Source organism: Chelonia mydas, chromosome 19 (assembly GCF_015237465.2).
Source record: "Chelonia mydas isolate rCheMyd1 chromosome 19, rCheMyd1.pri.v2, whole genome shotgun sequence".
Classification (NCBI taxonomy): Eukaryota; Metazoa; Chordata; order Testudines; family Cheloniidae; genus Chelonia; species Chelonia mydas.
The window spans coordinates 1,636,408-1,659,581 of NC_051259.2; positions in this window are offsets into that span (position 1 = coordinate 1,636,408).

Below are 23,174 nucleotides of genomic sequence, written 5' to 3' on the forward strand. Positions count from 1 at the left end.
AACAAAGCGCAATACATGTGCTAATGACCCAAAGACATTTAACATTCATTTACTTTATGATGAGAGTATTGTTTCTTTTCAGACAGAGTGATTATCTACTTGCTTAATACAATCAATAAACTAATAACAGTTCAATGCAAATGACATTCGTAAACTTGCACAATCATTTATAAGTCACATTTTTTATGTCTTTCCTAATTAGCAATATCAGCCATGTACAAATCCTGCAGAGTAATGAAAGCAATCAGACTAGTGAGAATTCCTTGTAGTGCAGGACTGGTTTTTGCCGCCAAATGGAAATGGGGAATTTGAAAGCAAAAGAGGAACTCCTGTGTGGCAAACAGACCAATAAGGTAAAGGGACACACCAACCCAGACCTTGAAGTGAAGTGTTAGCTGAACCCCAACTGGGTCTTAGAGTTTTGAAAACGTTTGAGCAATGTTTTTACTTCCATTCGTTGGTCTCTTTGCTAGATCTGGGGTGGGTTGCAACTTTCTCAGTTCTACATGCTAATCCCAGCAGGCAGCTTCAGCTGGGAATCCTTGCATAGGCTACAAAAAGAATGATCCTAATGTCTTTCTTGCTTTTAGTTTTTCTTTTTAAACTGGTAGGTTTAAAAAAGGAAGAACCCCAGGGACTGCCAAACTGGGTCACGCAGCAGTCCATGTAGTCCTGTCTCCAAGAATGGCCAGTATCAACTGCTTCAGAGGAAGGTGCAAGAAACCCCGCAGAAGGCAGCTATGGGATAACTTGTGCCCAGGATAAGGGCCCTGTATCCATCAAATTGCTGTGTAGGTCCAGAAGGAGACATATTCTGAGCTGCAAGAAGCATTGTTGGTGATTCAGTAAAGAGGACTCTTCACTGTGCATCCTATTGAACAGCCGTTGCAGCCTGCTGACAGGTAGCACTGTGCTTTGGGAGGTAATTGTCTTTTGGAGGAGATGCAAAACAGGTCTTCACCAGTTGTCCATAGAAGGTTCCTTGGCACTTTTCTCAAGGCTAGGGGTGTTAGATTGGTGTTCTGGCTAAATCATTCTCTGCCTCTCTCAGTCCCCCTGGCAGTCTCAACTGAGCACAGCATTCTTCACTTTCTTCCTGTGCTGTCAAACAGCTGCCATGTTCAGTTACAGAGGTGGCTGCACAAGGGTGAAGGTGATATGATATAGATAGAGTTTGTCAAGTCCTGTCAGGTACAAATGGCTATATCAATGAAGGCTATTATTATACAGCAGGGAGACCTATAAGTACATGAAGAAATGAAAACCCAAGCTGTATTATAAAGGGAAGATACACAGGATCTCCACTCCAGCAATACCAAGGTTAGACTGTGTCAGGTCTGCAAGTGAGCTCTAAGGAAAAATAATAGCACTCACTGATTGAATTAGAGCATTACATGACAACTGTATCCATTACTGTCATTGTTAACATGATGCAGCTCTGAGTTTGACAGTAATTTGGATGGAAAACACAAACAATTTTTATATCTTGTTTGGACTATTTACTCCAAGGAAAGAGATTGTATCATTTCCCATCCTTCATCCCCCTAACTGGACTAATGGCCTCTGGCTTGCTAGAGCCACATATTGTAAGCTTCTTCTAAGGGGAACCCAAAAGAAAGAGTTTCCTGGCAGACTTGGTCTTGTGGACTTCATCCTGATGTTAATTTGTCTTGCACACAGCATATTGTGTGTTGTGTTTGTTTGTTTTTCAACTGTTCAAAAGAGAGAAGAAACAAACTTTTCAGTCTATTATCTTGGGCTGTTTTGCATCTGTTGCCCCAATGGCTGGAATCCCAGTGCTGGAAGCGCCATATGGTTTGCATTGTTATTAGGAAAAAGCACATGCACAAATAAAGAGCAGCAGGACTGAGAAACTTGGTTCATAATTAAATACTCATATTGCTGCTAACTGCAGACTGAATGACTGAACCAGTGGGAATGGAGATATCACTGCTTCGGTTAGGGAACTATTTCTTCCTCTTTTTGAAAGAGCACTGAAATGTTTCAAAGCTTGCGTCCGATTTAAAAACATGGGGCTCACTTCTACCCCAATGTACTGTGCATAGTAAGTTCTATTATTGCTAATGGGAGATGCACGTACATGAAGATGGTAAAATAGGCCCTATAACAGTACTTAAATATTTCATAATATAGAAAATAGTGACCTGGTGGGAGCTGCTTCTGCTAAGTGCTGGCATGGTGGAAATAATTTATACTTATACTGAGATTGTAAGCTCCTTGGAGCAGGGGCTGTCTTTTTCTTCTGTGTTTGTACAGCACCTAACACCATAGGGTCCTGATCCATGGCTGTGGCTCCTAGATGCTGTGGTAATACAAATGCATCATCATCATCATAGAATCATAGGACTGGAAGGGACTTTGATAGGTCATCTAGTCCAGTCCCCTGCACTCGAGGCAGGACTAAGTATTTCTAGACCATCCCTGACAGGTGTTTGTCCAACCTGCTCTTAAAAACTTCCAGTGATGCAGATTCCACAACCTTCCTAGGTAATTTGTTCCAGTACTTAACCGCCCTGACAGTTAGGAAGTGTTTCCTAATATCCAACCTAAACTGCCCTTGCTGCAATTTAAGCCTATTGCTTCTTGTTCAATTCTCAGAGGTTAAGGAGAACAATTTATCACCCTTCTCTTTTACATACTTGAAGACTGTTATCATGTTCCCCCTCAGTCTTTTCTTTTCCAGACCAGACAAGCCCTTTTTTGGTCAGTCTTTGCTTGTAGGTCATGTTTTCTAGACCTTTAATCATTTTTGTTACTTTCCTTTGGACTTTCTCTAGTTTGTCCGCATCTGTCCCAAAGTGTGGTGCCCAGGACTGGACACAATACTCCAGCTGAGACCTTATCAGCACTGAGTAGAGTGGAGCAATTACGTCTCGTTTCTTGCCTGCATCACTCTTGCTAATACATCCCAGAATAATGTTTGGTTTTTTTGCAGCAATGTCACATTTTAACTCATATTTAGTTTGTGATTCACTATGACCCCCAGTTCCCTTTCTGCAGTACTCCTTCCTAGGCAGTCATTTCCCATTTTGTATTTGTGCAATTGACTTTTCCTTTCTAGGTGGAGTGCTTCACGTTTGTCCTTATTGAATTTCATCCTATTTATTTCAGACCATTTCTCCAGTTTGTCAAGATCATTTTGAATTTTAATCTTGTCCTCCAAAGCACTTGCCACCCCTCTCAGCTTGGTGTCATCCACAAACTTTATAAGTGTACTCTCTGTGCCATTATCCAAAGCATTTATGAACATATTGAATAGAATCAGATCAGGACAGATCCCTCCAGGATCCCACTCAATGTGCCCTTCCAGCTTCAATGTGAACGACTGATAACTCGCTGAGTGTGGTTTTCCAGCCAGTTAATAATAAATTACTAAAAATAAAAACATATGTGCAGCTTCTGTGCTTTCTCCATGGCCTGGCTCATCTTTTCGCACAGCAAAACTTAGGATTCCCTGTGCTGGAGGTAGCTGGCTCTTTGGATCTCTGTCGTGAGTCTCTAGCTGTCTGTTTACATGCGTTCTCAAGAGGCAGGGCTCTGTCATGGCAGCCCTCAGGTACAGGGCACAGATCTCAGTGGAGTAGGGGTCTCCATAACTGTGCTGTGAGACTCTCTCTATTGCTAGTGCCTGGATATTTATGCTCTGGGAGACAAATCACCATGACGCAGGACTCCATGATGTGCAGATGTGCAGGGTCTTCGGTGGTGTGAGCCCTTGGGCTGCAGCCAACTTTGCAAGTGGAAATACCAGAATATCTATAAGAAAAATCTCTGATTCTAAAACTCTTTGGTATCTCAGACATGGCCAAACCAAGAAATTTTACCTCTTCTTGCTGTGAGATCTCTGGAACCACAAGGTTTTGGCTGGATGTAGGTATGCAACCCACCCTCCAAATGCTCATCCGTCACCACACTTCAATGCCAGGCACATGAAAGGGGCCCAGGGCTAAATAACTGACATCCCCATCGATAGAGACAAGTGATCCATGCATACTTTGGGCTTTGCAACTACACACAGTACATCCTGTACCCTCATAGTCATAGACTCATCTGTCGGTGTTCATTGGGCACCGGTCAAGGGGGACAAAACGGGGAAAGAGAGAAGGGAACAAAGGAAGAAAAGGTTTTTGCATCCAAACAATCCTGTTCTTTTTCATTTAATTCAGTGGCTACCAATAGCTGGTTTTCTATCTCAACAGCGAGGATGCAGACAGCTGGTTGTTGACAAACAGAGCTCAGCATATGCTCATGTAAAAAGAATAAAACCCAAGTCTCTGTTGTGTGAGGTAATTGCATCTCTCTGGCCCAGTCTGTCCAAGATGCTTTGGCTTCACTCACCTCCTTTGCATCCGATGATGAAGTGAGCTGTAGCTCACGAAAGCTTATGCTCTAATAAATTTGTTAGTCTGTATTCGCAAAAAGAAAAGGAGGACTTGTGGCACCTTAGAGACTAACACGGCTGCTACTCTGAAACCTCCTTTGTATGTAGAATACGTGTTTCTCCTTCCTCCTGGTTGAATGCTTGAGCAGAGCGGGGTTTGAAGACCAGAAGGCATTAGTTGGAGATGCTTCCTGCTAATGAGATCTCGGAGGGTTTCTACCTTCACCTTTCTCCCTTCTCTTCTCTTATTTATAATGGCAGTGTCCATGGTAGCTCCACAGCCACGGGTCTATCAGCATTTCCTGCTACAGTACCAGGCTGCACGTTCAGCAACTTACAAGGGGCAATTAGCCACAAACCCGGTTTTCAGAGCTGAAACTTGCTGTAAAAGCCCCCCGTCACCCTCATGCCCTTAGTTTGATTTTATTAGTCAAGTTAGACAATAAAACCAGTGTGGCTGTGTCTAAGCCACGGTATGGTAGCCTACCGGGAGTCAGTGACAGGAAAGCCTCACCTAACATGCAGAGTGATCTCAACTCCTGAGCCCTCGCTCCCCTCCTGAAGATACAAATCTAGGTGCGGTCTCTGATCTTCACTTCATTCACCCTCCCCAGTAACCTATTCCCCTCCCCTTATCCCCCAGCTCCTCATTTCCAGATTATACGCCCATGGCACACATGTGGCAACATCTCACTGTACTGAACCTTTCTTTCTAAATCTAAACCACCAGGGTCACCTTGAAACCTGCCCTTCCCCAATTAGAACGAACCTGTCCCCCACAAACCTCTCCTGGTACTGCAGGAAGCAGAAAGCATCAAAGAAGCCAAGAGGGAAACAAATGAGAAAGGCAGAAGTGCTACACAAAAGCAGCATTATGTTCTGTCATAACAACGATTTTCTTTGAGGCTAGAACAGTGCAGAGACATTTAAACAATCTCTCTCTCGCTTTCAGAACAGGGAAGAATTATCTGATTGAAATTCTCCTGGGTAACTATATTTGCATGGTTGTTTGTGACACAGATCTTTGGTGGTACAGCTGCCAATAATGAACACTTACAGCGATGGAAGCTATTTTATTCATGAACCGCTGCGGCACCTTTATTCATCCTTCTCTTCCCTCAAAGAGAACACAGATCTCCTTCCTCCCCCATTCTTTCAATAGCAAACAAAAGGAAATTGCTCCTAATTGCATCCAGAGCCATGGGGTCCCCCCGCCCACCACTTCGCATTTCCCCCCAGTGGGGTGGATCAAAAGGAGGGGCTTTTGCTGATGACTGGATTCATGGCACTGAAGGCATCTAGAGGTGTGTCTGAAAGGGGCCCAGGCAATGGACTCTTGGTGGGAGGCACCTTCATGCTGCTGCACCATTGGTGATTTAGTCACATATACCCGTCTAGAGACCAGCCTGGACATCTGCAAGGAAGTGAGGATTTCACACTCGCAAGCCAGGATCTTTGTACAGCCTGAGCTTTACCTGCCAGTTATTCTCACTCTCCACCTTGCTGCCACTGAAGGGTTCTGTGATAAGACCTCCTTTCCCTCCCAGCTGAGCATCTCCAGGTGCTGGAGCCTGCACTGAAGTCAGAACCCCCAGCATCTCAGAGGGGCACCCCGTTCAGAGGCCCATCTAACCCTTGCCCTCTCTGCTTAGCCTGCCAACAAGGGTCTCCAAGCTAGTTGTGAACATGTGGCGATTTGTCCACCAGCTCATTTCACGTTGCGCCCAAATGAATGGCTTTTGCATGCTTCTGGCCGAGAGCTCTACAGCCCGGCCTCAGCCCCTGGGAGCTTGCCAGTCTCTCTCTCCACCAAGACAAACGTTCCCTGGCGGGACGAAAATAGCTTCTTCCTAATTAACGCAAATGGAGAGGGTCTCCGCCAGCCTGCGCTCATCTCACATGGTTTCCTGCCTCTGGTTTCTGATGCTCCACAGGAAGACCCCCAGCTGTAGGAGGTCCTCATCCAGTCCAGCTTTGAGCCTTGTGACTGCCTCAGTTTCCCCTTCTCAGTAGGGGAGACTCTTCACTGTGGGGGTTTTCTCAATGACCCTCCTTTTTGGGAGTCTGGTTTATTAATAAGTTCAAAGCAACAATCTCTCCCCACCCCCAACACCTTCTTGGCTGGCTCCCAACCCCTGATGCTGGGTCCTTAGTCCTTCCAGCTATAACAGGCTCCAGCAGCCGTCTTGCAGGCTCAAAAGCCTTTCCCAGGGCTTCTGATTCCTAAGGGAACCTTCCTCCTGGCTCACAATCCTTTGCAGCCCTCCTGGGGGGGCTTCTCCCCCTGCAGGCCTCCTCTGCTCAGGCTTGTCCCTCACCAGCTCTGTTCTGGAGAGTCACCATCAACCTGCCCCCCTCTCAGCAGGCTCCCTGAGCTCAGGCTGCTCTTTGATTCCCCAGCAGACTTGGCTCCTAGTCACAGGCTCCCATCACGTGACCTCACACTCAGCTGCTCTGCGCCTGGGGAGGCAGCTATACCTGGCACAGGTGAGGCCTAGCCCCACCCCTCGTAAAGGGCCAGCTCCCCTGTGACACCTTCAGCAGGCGCCCTGCCAATTATGTGATGCTGTTATTTACGTGATCAGAAATAACCAGGTCCCAGACACTGTCCCCCAAACCTCTTTCGTAACCATGGGGACGAGAGCGTCTGCTTTCAGATGGGACAAGCCCCATGTGGATGGGCAGATTACAATGTCCTAGTAAAACACAGCCAGAAATTTTATTCTTATGACCCTCCCTCCTCTCTCGTCCCCATAAATTCCTTCTCCCCAGGGACTGCTAAGGTTGCCTGACAGCCTGGCCTTTCCACAGGGAGCTGCTGTTCATTGGGGGGAGGGATAGCTCAGGGGTTTGAGCATTGGCCGGCTAAACCCAGGGTTTTGAGTTCAATCCTTGAGGGGGCCATTTAGGGATCTGGGGCAAAAATTGGGGATTGGTCCTGCTTTGAGCAGGGGGTTGGACTAGATGACCTCCTAAGGTCCCTTCCAACCCTGATATTCTATGATTGGCCTGGGAAGACCTCGGTCACCCTGCTAGCCACAGTCTTCCCCTGTCCTTCCTGAGCAGCAGCAGGATTAGCCATGGCACAGTCACATTGCTCTGTCTCCTGGGCGTGATTCTTGTCTGTGGTCAAACTCCCCATTTTTGTATCATCCCGGAACAGTATTTTGTCCCAGAGGTTCTTTAAGAGTGAAGAGAAGCAAATCTGCTCTGGCTACTCCGCAGTGAGGAGCTCTTTGCGTTCTCTTCGGCAGCATTATTGAAAGCTAACAGAGACTGACAAAGCTCCCACTTGAGTTCAGACTTCTCTTCTCTTCCTTTTAACCTCTTGCATGGAGCGACTTTCCAAGTCTCACAGCTACCTTTGATCTCAGCAAATTGGTGTAAATATCGCCAGACCCTGGCTTCAGCGTCCGGCAGACAGAGAGACTCAGTTGATTGGCTCTTAACCAGAAGTTCAAGGATCTCAGAAAAACAAAGGTTTCAGAGTAGCAGCCATGTTAGTCTGTATCCGCAAAAAGACAAGGAGTACTTGTGGCACCTTAGAGACTAACCACAGCTCACTTCATCGTATGCATGAAAAACAAACTGATTTTAATGCAAAGTTTCTCAGCTTAGGTATAATACATTCTCTTTCACAATAGCTGTCAAGCAACCAGCTGTCCTGAAAGTTTAGGGCTCACTCTTCTCCCATGAACTCAGTGGGTGCTTTGCCATTGTCTTCAGTGGAGACACCCTAAGCCAAGCAGTAGTTTGTTACTTCTTAGCGAATTGTAGCTCATAACTAATAAATTAATCGATTATAAGAGCTGGATATAAAAGACTAATAATAGCTGATAGGTAACAGGTAAAAGACAGCTTAAGGTTTAAAGCTGCAATGCTAAAAATCTACAGGCTTAGGACTGTAAACTATTTACCTTGGCCAGATTTGGCCTTTGGACCAGTTAGCAATATGTTGAAAGTAAGTTCGCACAAGTGCATTACTAATAAACTGGCTAAGCTTGTGTCTGTATTTGTGATACACCCATGTGAAAAGAACTGCGGAGTTTGGACTATAATGTCTGGGAGAGCTCAGCAGACACCTCAAGATGGATGTTGGTAGTCAGGGTGAAATGTTAGAGACTTTCTTAAGGTAACTGCCTGTTGCTATGGTGATACGGCGGTGTAACTATTGATGAGGATAAGGGGAACTAATGAGTTAGCCTATTGAAAAAGGGGCATCCCAAAAGTAGGGGGGTGGGGAAGTTCAAATAAGGAAAAGGGTTAAAAACCTTTATAACTATGTGCGAACCCCAGTGGGCAGCAGCAGAAAGCAGTGCAAGAGCTGCATCCAGGCCTGCCCTGGCGGTGGCGGGCTGCCAGCCACTGCCCAGGGTGGTGACAGTGACGACGACAACTCCCCCACCTGGGGTTTTGCACAGCGGAGAGGGGAGCCATGGGCCTGCCAGACGTTCCCTATTGTTCTCTCGCTCCTGGCCAGACGGCAGCATGTGTGGGGTTGTTGGGTTGGCTAATAAAGCAATTACGTATTACAGAAAGGGCACTGCACAGTCTCTGTTCTGCATCGGGCGGGGGGGGGTCTCCCTGCTATTCTCAGCCTCTTTCCTGTAGCCCACGTGTGGACTGAGCTCTCACGGAGTAAAGCAGGTGTGGACCCTCTCCTTGGGATGGGTAATTAGTTAAGGAACCCACATTCTCTGGTAGCCACAGCTTGCTTTGTGTTGTTTTTGGGGGTGCAGAGGAGCCCCCCATCCAGCATGACTGGCACCAGTGACCCAAAGGAGCCAGGACATGTTGGCGAATCTGACTCATTGTTATTTATATGTATTATGGGTGTCTCCTAGAGTGGCCAAGCAAAACGGGGCTCTGTTGTGCTAGCTGCTGCCCACACCCCACAGTCCCTGCCCCAAAGAGTTTACGATCTAAATAGGCAAGATCGCCAAAGGGTGGGAGACAGGCAGAATGGATGTTCCAGATTCCTATGCCGGTAGGAATGCTTGCTGCAATTTACCCATGAGCCTGGCACAATAATCACTGAATGGAAGTCCATCCTGCTTTCCATGGGCATTAATACAACCCCATCAGACTCATCACTTTAACAATGCCCTAAGTAACAGCACAGAAATAATCAACCAGCTCCCCATCGCCTAGCCCTAAAGCTATAGTTATATGCCAGTGGCTTGTGGGAATAACTCGGAGCCTGTTGTACGGCATCAGCAACTCCAGCCAGAAGAGTTGCCTGGATTTAACTCCGTGGAGACTCACTGTCCTGGGGAAGAGAAATTCACTGGCATCTCTCAGGCCTCTGGTTCTCTGGGCAGGGGGGCCTGGCCTGGCCGTGGCTGTGGCTCTCCCTTCAGTCTGCACAAGAGCTGCCCCGCTAGTGACAGTGAGAGGCACATGCCCCCTCCCACCCCCCGTCCCAAGACAAGGGGAGAGCCCTGCTCTCTGGCCCTGCTCTCGCCGAGTTCTCTCCTGCTGCAAATCCCTGACGTATCTATACTGAAGTCCGGCTCCATGCAAAGGCTGGGAAGCCCACGCTGTTTCTCTAGCTGGAAGAGGGAATTAGTCATTTTAATGTTGAGAGAAGACGGCATTCTTACTGGAATGTCACTTCTGGCTTGAAGTGTAATATATTTAACTCTTCGCAGAAGAGCATCCATAGGATGCTCCAGTCACGTTCACATGGGAATAATCAGCTGGCAACGGTTACGGTTTAATTTTTAATAGCGCCTGACCAGGAAAGAACCCACTTATGCTCGTCAGGATCAGACAAGCACTGAAACTACTTAACCGAAAAGGCGGGGGACACGCTAAATGGGCTAACGGCTGAATTAGCCTGCGACTGGGTGAATTCCAGAGCGCTGCGGAGCGCCCAGTGCCGAGCTATGTAGAAATGTGACTGGCTTCCCCGCTCCTTAGGGAAGCCGGTGTGGAGCCATATCTGCGCGAGGTAACACAAATCCCTTTTTTAAAATGAGTTGGCGGAATACTTCCCAGCTTTGGTAGCTGTCCAGTGCTGAATATTAACCCAAAGAGTGAGAGAACCAGCCAAGACAAGAAGATAGCGAGCGAACACAGGAAAACAGGAACTGCCAAGCTGGATCAGACCAGGGTCCATCTAGTTTAGCATCCCGTGGCCAGCCAGTAGCAGCTGCTGCAGAAGAAAGCATGAGAACCCTGCAGCAGGCAATTATGGGACAACCCGCTCCAAGGGAAAGTTTATTCCTAACCCCTCAGAGGTTGGCTAATTCACGGAAAGAGAAAACCCTGGACATTCTTGTCATCCGACTTCTTTGTTATTGTAAATCTGTGTAAAATACTCTTTGAAAGGAAGGTATCGCCGGTAAGTGTATACAATGAACTTAGCAGGAAACAAAACCCGCCCGTGGAGAAGTTCCCCCATTTCCAGATTGTTGCGTGGTTTTCCCGACTCTGGGGAGAATGAAAAAGGGAGAGCGATGCTTTGAAACCCAGGACGGCATCATGCTGAAGAGCTCGCCTCAGACCGGCAACAGCCTTATTCTTGATGGAGGAGGCTGGCAGCCGTGTGCTGTGCCAAATGACCTCCCCCCCCTTGCTTGTATTAGTGATTGTTACAGAGCGAGGGGCCGCTCTCGGCGAGCCCAGGAAGCCGGGCTGCCATGTGTGAAACATTCCCGGTCTCACCGGATCGGCGGGGTGGCCGCCGAGAGTTTCAACATGTGCTGAACAGCTGCTTGAGCAAGGGAAGAGTGACAAAGCCCTAGCAGCAGGGACAGCTGAAATGGTGCTGTACCCGGGCCAGCGGGGTCCTGAGCCCTCTGTCAGGGCCCCGAGGCACTGCCTCAATAGGAATGATCATAAATCATAACCGAGCCTGCAGGTGAGAGGTCTTTGCTTCAGAGAAGGGTCCAGTTGTAACAGTCACTTCAGTTAAGATCTGGGGGGGTCATTTTTCAGTTTGCCAGCTCGAGGATTTCCCCTCTTTCCTGACGGCCTTAAAGACTGATTACAAGCAAATCTGCTCCTGCAGTAGTCACGGGTGCCTGCTTTCTTGCCAGTTTCATTGCAGCCTATTGTGATTTTTTGAGGTTCCAGCCACGGATGCCTCTGCTTTTGGCTCAGAGGAAGCAGAAACACACTGGCCTGTCCCTGCTGTCTCCTGCTGGCCCGGAGGCACTAGCCACTCAGTCCAAGTTTGCTCTGTCTAAGCGCTTTGGATTGTATTTATACACGAGTGGGGAAGGTGTTGGTTGCACTTTTACCTGGTTCCCCAGCTTGTGGCCCTAATGAAACCAGCAGCAGTACTGTGTTCGCTCCCGTAAACGGGTGACCCCCCCCCAGCTTTCCATTCACACACTGACCAGATCCGAAAGGTGATTTCTTGCGCCAAAAGAACCGGTTTGAGCTGGTGGAGTTCAGGTCCGTGCAGGGACTTGGCGAGCTCAGGCGTTCGCCAGGGCCCGTCTCGTCACGTAGGGTATGTCTACACAGCATCCTGGCCCCAGTGGGAGCGCTGACTGACCTGGGCTAGCGGGGCTCACACGCGTGCTCTAAAAATAGGGGCAGTGCTTTGAAGCGGGGGCGCTGAGAGCAAGTGGACTGAACTGTGAAGCCTGTGTATGATATAAACCACTTCAGGCCCGGGGGTGCGGGAGCCCCCCCTAGTTCCAGCCCTTCTGCTTTGAAGTTGCAGCTTGGGCTGGAGCTCAGGCTCTGGCGGGGGTGGGGGGGGAGGTAGCTGATGCAAAGCCCGCTGGAGTCAGTGGATCGGCTCCCACTGGCTTGGGATCAGGCCCCAAAGGGCCCACGTTCGTCAGTGTCTGAGGATAAGCACCAAGAGCAATAGGAGAGAGCCAGGGAAGATGCACGTTGAGCTGGGGGGGCAGGAAAGCCGCGGGCCTGGAGGGTTACCGAGACCAGCCCAGGTCTTTCACCCCTGTACTCAAAGTCTAGGCACCACTTAGACCCCACTCCAGCTCCTAGGGCTGAAGCCTGAAGCAGGACTTAAGGGACACATAGACCACCTGGGGCTGGGGGAGGGGGGGGCACCGTGCTGGCCGCTCTGCACAGGGCTCTGTAAGTAAGCTGCCCAGGCGCCTTGCGTCTCCTCGCTGCCCCCAGGTCCAGAGGGGAGAGCGGCAGGGACAAACTGCAGCCTCCCGGCGCTTAAAGTCAAGACTGGGAGCGGGAGCGGCCTTCAGAGCTTTGTTTTGTTTTTGTTTTGTTTTGCAACTGCTTTTCCCCCGCTTCAGCTTTCTGTGACTCAGGGCACCTGGTGGCTATTTGCCAGTTGACCATAATTATCCCTCAGCCATCACCAGTAACATGCTCACCTGGTCCACTTGCAAATCCCTTGGGCGCCAGGCTTGCCAGTCCACGCGTCCTTAGTCCGAACTGCACCCAAAGTGTGGGGAAAAGTCCTTCCCCTTCCAGAATTAACCTTTTGCTTGCCCCTCTTGCAGGCTGTACCCTCTCCGGCCTAATGTGGCAGCAGAGGTAGTGTGGGGGCCAGATGCTACATTCCCTTCGGTATGAAGAAGTTGCCAGTACAGGTCACAGATGCACCTTTAAAGGTTGGATTAACTTTCTTTGCTATTACACCCCACTGCTGAGCTCTCATGTGATTCTCAGCGGCATCTTCAGAAAGGGTTTGAAAGACCCAGCACAAACCCCTCAAACTGAAAAACCTCCCCATACGTCTCCAAACTGAGGCAAGTTTGCAAAAAAGCCTCCCAAATCCCACCCATTGCGCTAGGTCAGCAAGGGGTGCTTGTCTGCACAATTAGCCCTTTCGTACACGCCTGGGCAAATTCTGCAAGGGAAGGTTACGAATCTGCTTTGAAGATGTGGGTCTGTAAGTTACCAGCTTGACTCTGCACTTGAAGTGAATAGGACTTTTCCTCCTGACTTTATGGGGCTCAGGATGAGGCCCCAAATGCTGGGAGGTATGTGAAGTGCCTTTTCACGTGCACTGAAACCAGCCTAGAATGGTCCTTGGTGGATTGCTTTCATCCCATCAAAGTCAATGGCACACGAGGGTATGTTCAGACGCCCTAGAGCTCAGTCCTACCTGGCTATACATTCAAAGTTCTGGAGCAAGGCAGGTAGTGTCAGCCCAGTCAGACCTGGGACGTGCTGCGGTCTGGCAAGCTCCTGCTACCTGGCGTGTCCAGCAGGGACCCAGTTATTTGTATCTGGCTTAATCCCAAATGTTCAGAAGCCATCAAAGTTCTTAGAATAATTTTACCCAGAGAGGAAAGGTCTCATTTCAACTGGAAAAATGAACAAAGTGTTGATTTCATCTGCAGGAAATGCATTCAGCCAGACGCCTCACTTTGTTGTATTAGGTTCCAGGGCCCCTCGAGAATCATTCACACCCCATTCTACAGACGCAGCAGAGTCCCGTCCCACCCCGTATCATTCTTGGGTGAAAACGGTTTAAGCCATTTATTTAAGAACAACTTTGATCTTCCTGGGAGCACAAAAAAGCAGGAACAAGATGGTCCGGGACTGGAAACGAGCTTTGGGGACTTTCAAGGGCTTCTGCAGAATGAACAAAGCGTGAATATAAATAACAGGGTCAAAAGAACCTAAATGGCACTGAAGCAGCATAGGCCTTGTGCGGCTCTCGGGGCAGGGGTAATTCTCCCCACCACATGCCACAGGAACACATGCCCAGCACGGGGTCAGGTTTATATTGGCTGGTGGTAGAGGCCAGATTCTGGCTTTCGGCACAGCTCTGAGTGACGGGCAGGGCATGAGTGGCACTGACCAAGAAGGGGATGTTGCTCAGAGACACCTCTCTGAGTCTCACTCCTGCCCCTTCCTCTTCCTGGGGGCTAGTGATTGATTGCAGTACTGGCCCATACCAGTCGCAAATTCCTACTCCCCGCACCACGTCAGCCACTTTGGCCATGAGCGTGTATTGTGGCAGGAGCCAAGTCTCTGCTATTCCCTGGGCACCTGCCTTGGGCAGGGAGTAAGCGGGTGACCAGCTCTGCTGGACCTGGAGCCGAGATCTGGGCAGCCTCTGGAGAGGCGCAAGGGAAATTCCTCCCCCGGGTGGCTCCCCGCCGGGTGTGGGCGTGAGCGGGGAGCGGGGCACAGGTCCGGCACCTGTAAAGGCTCTGACTCATTCCTACCCAGCTGTATCTTCCTTCCCAAGCTCACGCCGATGCTAATAGCAGGAAACTTCGTTCTAACAAAGGCCTTTTGTGGTGCAGACAATCGCATACAGAAGCAGCGCGGGTGCTAAAGTCAAGTGCTAATACAGGAAGGCACGTTGGCAAAGCACAGATTTTATTTCAGGTTTTCATGGGGTCTGAGGAGAAATAATGCAGATCTCCCTGGGCCAGACGCAGCCCAGCGTTGGAGCCCGTCAGGAAAACGCAGAGCCAGTGTGCAAAGAAGAGGCGCTCGGCAGCAGCAGATTGCCAGGGGAGTGCACAGGCAAACTGCCGAGCAGCCTGCCTCTGTGGGTGGAGTTCATGGCATGGAGCAACAGAAGGAAGTAATCCAGCTTTCTACTCCTCGGCCTTAGGGAGGCACAAATGCACCCTCAGTACAACGGGAGTAATGCTGGGCCGTGCGGACCCTGTGAACGCAGGTGAGGACCTGGACGGTGGAATTCAGGATGAGACACCATCTGGCGCTGCCAGTGGTTTGAGAGTCCAGCAAGGAGGTGGAGAAACTTGGAACAGAAGAAGCCAGGCTGGAGTGAGAAACACGAAAGAAAGAAAACTGATTCTGAGAGTCATTGCAATCGACCTTTCAGCTAGGACAGCAATCTGGAGTCTCGCCTGGGCAGCTTGATAGGCAGCCTTGTTACTGGGCAGCGTGGAGGAAAACAAGCTACTTAATCCAGCCTTCAGGCCTAGCTGCCTTTATACCTAGAGCGCTCTAAATGGAATATATGAGAGTGGCTGATGTTCTGCACAGCAAGACCCAACCACGGCGGTGCCCCGATCTCTTCAAGGAACATCTCACGGGCAGTTGTTCAAGGGAACAGCGCATCATCCTGCGGTGAGACCATCTCAGCATCTCAGGACATGCGACATCATTTACGCTTCAAGGAGACGCATCTGAAATGAGAAGATAGGAGTTGCCAGACTGGATCAGCCCACTGTCCTCTTCTTGGCAGAGGTCGGAGCCAGCTGCTTCAGAGGAAGGTTATAAGAAATTCAGCGAGGGATAGTTATGGAATAATTTCTCCAGAGGGGAAGATTCTTCCTAGTTGCTTGGGGCAGCCACATCCACAGGAGAGGCTGATTGCTGAGAGGAGACAGAAGGTGTTTGGGTTGTCCAGCAGGGAGGTCATTGGCCTGATTCTCAGAAGGGCTCAGCTCCCATTGAGGCACCCAAAGGAAGCATCCAAAATTTCCAAAATGGCCAGCTGCCAGCAGCTTCCCTTGGAGAATCCCCCCTTCCCCTCCTAGCTGGAGCCAGTGGAGGATCCCAGTTCCCTCCTTCCCCTCCCATCATCTCAACAGGACCTTTTGGATGCTTAGTACTCTGGGAATTCTCGCTCCACGTCCATGTGTCCACAACACACCAGAGCTTGCCATGGGTCACCCCTGCACTCACAATGTGTGAGCCAATGGATTGTTGGTCCACAGTGTCCTAGAGGCATTTGCAAATTGTTGTGTCCTTTCGGCTCCGGCTGGGACAGGGTGGCAGAGCAATGACAGGGGTTATCTGAGAAATACAGTCACAAGCAGCAGGGCAGTTTGCATGGCGTGGGTGGTAGCTAGCAGTGACCACACCTCGAAGGGTTCAGTTTGGACAAGAATCCAAAGGGCTCGATGTCTATTCAAAACTGCTGTAAATAACCAGACCCTGTGGCGTTTGCCAAGCTGGGCTGGACATTCACACATAGAGGCTTTCTTGTGACATTCCCAGAGATCCCTGCTTTGGGTTGGGTTGGGATCGTGCCCCCTCTGTATCCTGGACTGAAACGACCCAGCCAGCTCTGGCAGTTTCATTGTGTGAGTTTGATAGATCAGATCTCTCTGTGCTTTAGCAATAGGACAATAATACAAATCATTTTGAGTTCACACATCTTGTCCTGCACTAAGCGCTACAGGGGGAAAAACATACAGTAGACCAGGAATAAAATCGTGCAGAAGTTCCAGTATAATGAGCTGAGAGTTTATCCCTGAGATGGGATGCGGCTATCATCCCTGCCTGGAAGTGACTGAGCCTTGATGCCCTGCGATGAATTGTGCAGCATTAAGGAGGCATGGAATGGCAGGAAACTTTTCTAAGGTGACATGTGCCACTGTCACCTAAAAAGGGAAGTGATCAAGTGACAGATGGATTGGGGCAGTTTCGCACACGGAGCCTCCCCTTTCCTATTGCTTGGGCCTCGTGCAAAAAGCAGCACTCGTCAGGCCAGGTAGCATTTGGCTTCAGCTTGGGGATTTGAGGATTTGACCTTTTTATGAGGTCGCTTCACAGAGCACATGACGCACCCGCATCATTGGGCAGCTCGGGTGATTGGGAAGCTAAAATGCGGACTCCCGGCACCTGGTCATTACGCCGCCCGGTGCCTCTGCGGGACCGCTCAAGGGAGAGCATGGCCTGACAGGGATATGACGGCTCCTTGTCGGCTCTTGGGGTAGCACAGTGAGGAATGGCAGCCTTAATGACGGCTGCAGGGATAGTCTAAACTGTAGGATGTCTGACTGGTTATGCCAACGTTTGTAATTACCACAGTGCCCTAGAAAGGGGCCAAGAGAGACAGAAGTCAGGAGCGAGCGACCTCCAAGGGTCCTGTAGACGGATTAATAATAAAGACGAGCCGACGCGCCGAAGTCACTCAGTTTGCCATTTCTGAGGAGACCGTGCATGCCCAAACGGAGGGACATGCGCTCCCTGCGCTCGGCGGCATGTGCTGGGGGCAGGTGGGCGCTGGTTGGGCTCAGGGGCAGATGAGAACACGCTGGCGGCGTTCCCACGTCCATGGGGCATCAGCCGGTTTTCAGACAGAAGAGTCTACCCTGTCCAGTCCGGGTACTCTGCACCAGCCGGGCCCTGCGCACTGCCTTCCTTCTGGGCTGGCCCCGGCCCTGAGGGACGGCTACACGCCTCGGCCGCGCAGAGAACAAGTCCTGGGCCTGGAGCAGAAGGGTTACATGCACTTCACTGGGATGCACGGACTGCTGTGGTCTGCAGCTCTCGCGGGACGAGCCTCTCCAGGGAGATTTCAGAACAGCCCCGATCAGCCCCCTTCCTAGCACAGAGCCATCTGCCCCTCTGCCTTGGGCATCTGCCAGGGCCCACTGGACGCTTCAGCCTGTCCATCCCGGCATTCCCGGTTCAACTCAGAGTCCTGCTCCTGCTCCTTGCAGCCTTCCCTTTCATCTGGGACAGCCACACCTGGCAGAGCCCTGAGGACTGGGAACACCTAGACTGAGATCCTCGGGAGCCGGGGCAGAGGTGATGACCCGGAGGGGTCTAGGCTGTGGAAGATCCTACTGGAGGAGGTCTGCAGCCAGGTCTCTGTCAGAACCAGCCCGAACGCTCACTCTTACCCATGGATCTCAAAGCACTTTACAAAGCAGGCAAAGATCATGATCCCCATTTCACAGCTGGGGAAACTGAGGCACAGGGAGGTGAACTGGCTTGGCAAAAGTTACCCAGCAGGCCAGTGGTGGAGCTGGGAACAGAACCCAGCCCTGTGCTCTATCCGCTAGGGAATGCTGCCTCTCTTTGCTTAAAAGGAAACGAACCCAGGTTTGAATGACCCAGTTAGTCAAAGGCAAGAGCACTTTGGTTTTAAACATCTGCCAGTCCCCAGTGTGTCTCAAGACAGGGGACAAGGAATGGCTAGCATTCCCCAGCGGATAGAGCACACAGTGCCCCTGCAGTCCCCGCACCCAAACAAAATACCCACCGCTCCGCGGTTGCTCTGCCAGCGAATGCAAAGAGCAGAATAAGGTCGCACCCAAATTTTCCTGGAGTTCCTCGTGCTGTTGTTTAGATAAGTTTAAATTAGCTGTGATTAAGCTAATTTCAAGGTAATTAACTCGGAAAGATATCCTCCACTTTTTACAATTCTAAGTGGCTGTTCATTAGCAGGAAGCAAACGAGCGAGCTGTGTGCCATTTTAGAAAGCTGCGTAATTAAAGCACGAGGAGCTAAATGCGGAACAAACGGCGGAGTCGTTAATGAAATATGAATATTCTTTATCTAATTAAATGGCACAATTAATGGGACATGCTCGTAACACTGCCGTGGGGGAGGGGTGCCCCGGGGGCTGGAAGGGGAGCTGGCTCGCCGGAGCACCGCTCTTTGCCACGCTGCTCTTGTTACCTGTCGGGACTGGCTGGTGCAGACGCCTCTGGGCCGGAGTCGCGGTCCGAGGTCCGGCGTGCGGGCCCAGCACCGGCGGCTGGCATGGAGCTCCCTCCTCCCCACGCCAGCCCCAGGCAGGACCAGAGAAGATGGAGCTGTCAGAGCGGGTCCGAGGTGCCTGGCAGACGAGTGGACACGGGCTATTGGTAGGCAGAGCTACCCTGGAAGACTTCGCCACCTCTCAGCTAGTCTGGGCACGGGTCAGACTTTAGCCCCCAGGGTCTCCTCTCCCTCTCTCCATGGGATCTGTGTTGGAGCTGACAGGCGGGCCCTAAGGCAGCCTCCTCCAAACATCAGGGCAGCTGGGACCAGTGGGCTGGGCCTTGCCCGAATACACCAGAATCCGGGGTGGCACCGAAGGGGAGAGGGGCATTTGCTGAGACACAGGAGGAGAAAACTACCAAGGGTTCTGTAGTGAGACTGCAGTGCCACGAGCTGGGAGAGGCAGAACTCACACCCGTGCCCCAGAGCTGCAGATTCAACGAGCGCTGTGGGATTAGCCAGGGAATCCCATGGAAGGGAGACATGGGGTCTCTTAGTTATGGCGCCGTGTGGCCATCAGAACTGTACGTGCCTTTTGGTGACAGGCCAAGCCCCCCCCGAGGTCACATCCGCAGGCCAAGGAAAGCGAGGGGTTGGGCAGCCAGGTCCCTGTCCTCCAGTGCCGGCAGCAGCGTCATTAATCCCGGCCTCTGCCCTCGCACGGTGGGCGATAACAGAATGAACCGAGCCGGGCCGGATCCAGGGGTGCGGCTGCGGTGCAGACAGCACAGGCCGGAGGTATGCATGCGAAGCTCACCCCAGCCCAGGCCTGCCTCGGCGTGGGGCAGGCGCCCAACACAATCACAACGGTCTCCGAGCTGACCTGACTCTTATTTTTTGCTGACATTAACCCTGAATTTCACCCATTTTTTCTATTTCTAACGGACTTGAAAAACATTTAAAATCAGGAACAATAAAGCATCGTGTTTAGAAAGGGCCTTGGTCTGATGCAGAGCCCAGTGAAATCACTGGCAACCTTTTCATCGACTCCACTGGGCTTTGGATTAGGTCCAAAGAGTGCCTAAGAATAGAGGACTGTGCCCCTAATATTGATGGGCTCATTTAGGCCAAGCAATTTTCCATGAGCTGATTAGACTGGTCCGTTCCTACAGGCAGCTAGTCACCTGAGAGCTTGCCTTCACTGCAGAAAAAGTGTGGTTTAACCTTGCGATAGCTCACTCCAGAGCGCACTCTTGAGGTAAAACCCCAGCACAGACAAGTCACAGGTATCCCTCACCTGGAGAGAGCGATCCTCTCCCTGGGGCTGACCTCCATGAGCTACAGCACTGCAAGAGCTACCGTGCCTTACTTCCTCTGGAGTTTTACACTGAGGTAAGTATCACGGAAAAGCGATCTCAGTGTAAAAACCTACCCTTTGGGCAGTGACGAGCCAAGCTGTGCTGTGTGCATGTTGTCTCGCTGAGAGAAAAGAAAAACACTTCAGTTAACTCAGAGCTATCGGGGTAGTGTCGGATTTGAATGCAGTCTGGACAGTTGCTTTCTTTAATATCATGTTCCTTCAAGTGTGAAACCTAAAACAACCAGAGAGGGCCAGGACATATATTTACAATGGTGTTACGAACATCAGGCTGAAGAACTGAACCCTGGCCGCAAAGTCATTCCCTCTTTGGTGCAAATATAAATACAGCTGACTTCTGAGCGATGGGCTGGGTTGTACCCTGGGAAAGAGGAGGAAGGAATTCCCTGTGTTGCACCCTTGACCTGTTAGGACCGCGTGTTGCAGCTCCCCACTGCCCGAGGGCAGGTGCTCCCCTGGAACGGCTGCAGGGGCCTGGGGACTCCACAAACTGCCTCACAGCACAGTCTCTGGCGCACATCTGCCCCAAGAGCGGCCACATTAAAATATTTTTGATGCAAAACATTTTCACAAAAATACTGCACTTCTTTTTTGGGGGGCCAGGGGACAGCAAAACAAATGTGTCCTCAGGTTTGGGGCTTTTTTTACATTGAAAAAAAATGACATTGTGATTTTTTTGGGGTGTGTGTGTGTCTCTTTTCCCTTTTCCCTTTTGCCACCCCCCGCATCTTTCCAAATGGAAAATTGCGGCTGGGACTGGACCTGTGGGAATGAAATTGTTGCTTCCCCTGTTCTTTTTGTCCGGCTGGGATGAGCTTTCCCAGTAGTGAAGTCAGGATCATTCTTAATTATTATTATATTATCACAGGCCAGGGGCACTGTGCCAGATGCTGTGGAAGCAGGGAACCCATTTATTCCCGCAACGAATATTTTTCTCAAAACAGCCTAAAGAACAGAGCAGGGCGAACAATGGATATTTCGGTTCGTTGGGGGAAAAAAATCATTTCAAGTCCTATGAAAAAAAACATTTTTCAAATCTTTTGGTGATTGAAAAATTTTGAAAAATCATTTCAAGCCGAATAAAACATTTTCTGTCAATTTCAAGCATTTTTTTACATTTTAAAATTATTTTAAAACAAAAATAAATGAAATTTCTACGTGAAAAGTCATTCTGAATGGAAAAAATTGAAACATTTCATTTCAAAAATGTCAAAACAAAACGTTTTGATGTTTTCAGTTTTCCAGCCGAACCAATGTGGTGAAAATCGGCACAAATTCGTGAAATGTTTTGGTGTCACTAAATCTGCATTTTTTGCCGAAAAAGGTTTTAGTCAAAAAATTCCACCCAGGTCTGCTAAAGAGCTGAGCTGAATTGGTCAAATGTTCAGCCCCTGCCCCAGTGCAGGGTTTCTCCCCGGCAGCCTGGATCACCACTGACCCCCACTCAATCTGCCCGGGCAGAGCCCTGGGCACGTAGCAAGTGGCTCTAAGGGACAGCTGCTTCCCGGGCACTGCGTGTGGCTGCCCAATACATGGCAGAACATCCCCACTCGCATCCATCTGTCCCTGTGATACCCAAGGCTGCGGGAGGGCCCCGGGGTAACTGAGGCCCCCAGGAGTGTGGGCTCCTCTGTCCAGCAAAGGAGGGGTGAGGCAGGGTCAGGAGCTGGGCATTTGGAGTCCATTGTGCCCCTTAGCTGTTTGGATACCGGGTGTCATTTCGGTGCCACGTACTCCTGCATTACACCCCCTGAATTACTAGCGGCTAATTTATAGCTCGCTCTTTCCCCCTGCGCTCAAAGGCGGGTCCCTTTCCAGCCCCTCCTGCGTATAAAGTGGCAAAGTAGCTTTGTGTATCATAGTGGCCTGATTCCTTCTCACACCCTCCAATGATATAATTGAAATTCCCCAGTCATCAGCTTCAGAAATGGTTTCTGACATTTCCACTGTACTCTGTGGTCAGGATAATGTATTCATACACATTTCCCCCGGAGCATGGGGCAAACGAGCCACCGCCCTCTTCAACAACTCAGTCCTCTAATGTTTTAAGTTTGCAACAGATTTTGTTGGTTCGTTTAGACCCACCAAGAACCTGCCCGTCCCCCGCTCTACTCCCTGTTGGTGACATCTAATAAACGCATCATCAAAGCTTTGAAAAGCAGGGCACCCGCCTCCCTCATCACCTGGCTTGTGACACATGGCAGCTCTCTGGACTGACAGAGCTCAGAATTCTTCCCAGGGAACTCAGACATTTTCTAACCAGTCTGGATCTCCTTCACATCTGTTAGAGGCACGGGGGCAGATTTTCAAAGGCAAGACGAGGAGTTGGCACCTCACTGGCGTTTGACAAGCTCCTTGAGAATTCTTGCTTAGCTGAAGAGGTGCTGGAGGCGAATGTTCACTGTTCTGGGCTCCTCACCAGATAGATGGGCTTGTGTTATGGCTGGAGGTGTGTGTAACGTGCCAGTTACAGCACGTGGGAGCCCCTGCCATGCTCAGAATGTCACCGAAACATGTGCGGGACAGCATGGGGATTGGCACATCGCTTGATAAGCAGTGAAAACCCACATTGTTCAACAGGGCTTAAGCGCTGGTGAGCAGAGGCCCGATTCTGCACTGCCTGGCACCTCACCTCGTCAGTTACCTCCATGCAAAATGGGCATAGCGTCACACTGCTTTGCGGGAGTGTAAAGTGATGGCACAAGAGAGAGGAGCGTCCAGCCCACGGACCCTCGCGAGCTGAGCACAAGGGCATGAGGATCCACCATGCCTGGGGACTGCAGAGTGCCGAATATCTTCCCATCAGGACTGAGTCACTACAGAGATTTTCCCGCTTTACTTAATAAAATGATCATGTTAGCTGCAGAGAAGAAACCCTCCTCAACGTGCTCTGACCCCCCAGCTTAGGCCTCGCTGGAGACACGTGATATGAACTACATTTAGAGCTGAATAAGTGCCCCCTCCGATCATGGTTTTTCCATACGTGCAAGCTCAGCTTACAAACCCGCATAGTTTGATGCTAATTTAAGGTAATGAGTTTACTTTAAACTGGTCATCTCCAGGCCTCCAATT